Genomic DNA, 2,862 nt, shown 5'->3' with positions numbered 1-2,862 from the left:
GAGGAGGGAGGAGAAACCGTGAGGGGAGGGGAGGGAAGGAGAGGAGGGAGGAGGAGGTCGCCGGAGAGGAGGAGGAGGTCGTCGGAGAGGAGGAGGAGGAGGTCGCCGGAGAGGAGAAGGGAAGATGGAGTGGAGGAGAGGAGGAGATGGAGTGGAGGAGAGGTGGAGTGGAGGAGAAGAATGAAGAGGTAAGGAGGAGAGGACCATGCCCAGCCATATATACGGCATAGTAATGGCGCACCGTGGGCAGGTGCGCCATTAGTAAAAAAAATTATTTTTTTGACTTATTTTGAATTTTGAAGGCGGGAAGATACTAATGGCGCACCATGGGCAGGTGCGCCATTAGTAACTTTTTTTTATTTTTTTGACTTATTTTGAATTTTGAAGGCGGGAAGATACTAATGGCGCACCATGGGCAGGTGCGCCATTAGTAAGTTTGAATTTTTTTTTGAATTTTTTTGCCTCTCCAGATCTTAAAAGCCCTGTATCTTTTTTCTGTTAGGTTTTTGAGGATTTTGAAAATGTTTAACGGGGTTCCCCCGGTTAAATTCGGATGTAACTTTTCGAGTAGATGATTTTTCATATAAAAAACTTTTTCATCCGAGTTCGTACACAAAAGTTATGCCCATTTTTACAAATTCTCGAGAGATTTTGTAAAAAAGTCAAAAATTCATGTTTGTAAATTTTGCTAACAATTAGACCACATATCATATGGGAATCTTATTTTCTTTTATTTTTTTGACACTTCTATCATTTTCTTTTATTTTTTGAAACTGAAAAGGCGGTCGGGGGGGCGGTGCATTCGGGCGAATGTTTGTGCCAAGTTACTAATGGCGCATCACTCCCACGGTGCGCCATTAGTAATTTTGAAAAAATTAAAAAAAATTACTAATGGCGCACCGTGAATGTGGTGCGCCATTACTAGTTCAACTAGTAATGGCGCACCACTCCCACGGTGCGTCATTAGTAGTTTTGAAAAAAAATTAAATTTTTTTTAATAGTTTTGAAAAAAAAATTAAATTTTTTTTACTAATGATGCACCGTGGATGTGGTGCGCCATTAGTATTTGCACACTAATGACGCACCAACACATGGTGCGCCATTAGTATATAGTAATGGCGCACCATATGTCTGGTGCGCCATTAGTGTCAATTCCATCTATAGCCTTTTTCCTAGTAGTGCACATGATGCCCAGCATCACAGTACTCTCATGGCGAGGCCTTCAAGGACACGACACCCGAAGCGCCGTTGCGGCCGACTATAGTTATAAGTTTTCATCCGAGTAGCAGTGTGGTAGGAAGTGGTAGGGCAGACCCGACAGATCGACGCTCTAAAAAGAAAACCGGCACCCTCTGTCGCCGTCGTCATAGACGACCGTAGCCGACCATGGAGTTATCCCGGTCTAGACCCCCGCCACCCACTCCACCCATAGCCCTTTGACCGGCTAGACAAGCATGGCCAAGATCCGGCCGGGGTGAAACACACGAAGTTAGGACGAGATGCAGCTACCAGATCCGGCGTAGTCGACCGCCGGGGCAACAAAGCTCCGGCTCCAACCTGCAGGTTAGCCATCGGCCGCCCGATCCAATGACCTGCAACCCACCGACGGAGGGCCGCTGCCCCAAATCTGAGCTCTCCGCCCTAGATTGGGAGGAGCAGCGCAAGCCTCGCCGCCAGTCCTTGGCTGCGCCGTTGGCTTTCCCAGCGTCGGCCTGGGAGGGAGGAGATCAAGGGACCGGTGGCAGATGGAGGAGTCGCCCTGGGCCTAGATTGCACGTCTACACCTAGATTGCACGCAAGACCATGTAGTTATATAAAGAATTATCGTTTATTAGAATTTCTCTAGTTGTACCCTCGGAGTTAAATAATTGGACAAGTGGTTGTTGAGGTGTAAAATGAACAACATACCCGGCCGATAAATACGCATCGAATCACTCCTTTGCACATACCACGCTCCCAAGAGTATAGAAACAAAAAACACCTACAACTTACAACACACACACCTGGCCTATAAAATACACGTCGAATCAGTCCTTTGCTGCTATTGGGTGTATATAGAAGTGGCCCAAGAGGATGATGGTCATCTGTTGCTAGGCATGGGATGCACCGGGAACATGAGTCCAAGCTGAGAGCAGGCACGCGAGCGGATCCAACAAGGTTTTGGTGCTAGCGTTGGCTAGTGGAATTCATCGGTTACACGCACTACAACTTTTTGTTCAAATCTTCCTATATACCGAGATCACACTGGTCATTTCCACGCTGACGGTCGAGCAGTACATCATGCACGTGTTGCCCTGGCACCAAATACATGCTGCAGGTCAACGGGGGAAGAAGGTGATGGTAGCACCAAATACATGCTGCAGGTCAACGTGTTGCCCTGCACGTGTTGCCCTGGCATCATGGTCGTGCCATCACTCTTAGCAAGCCACTACAGGGGGAAGAAGGTGATAGTAGCACATGATGTTCCTCCCGTTGGAGATATGTGATGATGACACTCTGTAAAATAGCAGCGTCTCAAACTTTTTTTTTTGACATCTAGCAGCGTTTCAAACTAATTTTCACCGGTGTTCAGAAATGTCTCAAACCGTCTATTGTGGGCCTGTCGAGCAATTCCGGTGATCTTTGGGGACTTGTTCAGTTTTCATTTTCTTTTGGGAGCGGGGCTTGGAAGTTTTTTTTTACAAATGGATCTCAAACCGGTACGCTCTTCAAAATAGCAAAACTTGCGACAAGCCGTCACAGGCGTAAAAGCATTACATATACAGAAGCAGGGGCGGAGTCAGGATTAGGCTAAGCCAAGGGCCAAGCTGCTACAGTCCTGCTACAGTGTTGAAACAGTGCCTAATATGCTACAGTGAACAA

The sequence above is a fragment of the Triticum dicoccoides genome, chromosome 1A (genome assembly GCF_002162155.2).
Source record: "Triticum dicoccoides isolate Atlit2015 ecotype Zavitan chromosome 1A, WEW_v2.0, whole genome shotgun sequence".
Taxonomy (NCBI): Eukaryota; Viridiplantae; Streptophyta; class Magnoliopsida; order Poales; family Poaceae; genus Triticum; species Triticum dicoccoides.
Note: the sequence above shows the minus strand (reverse complement) of the source record.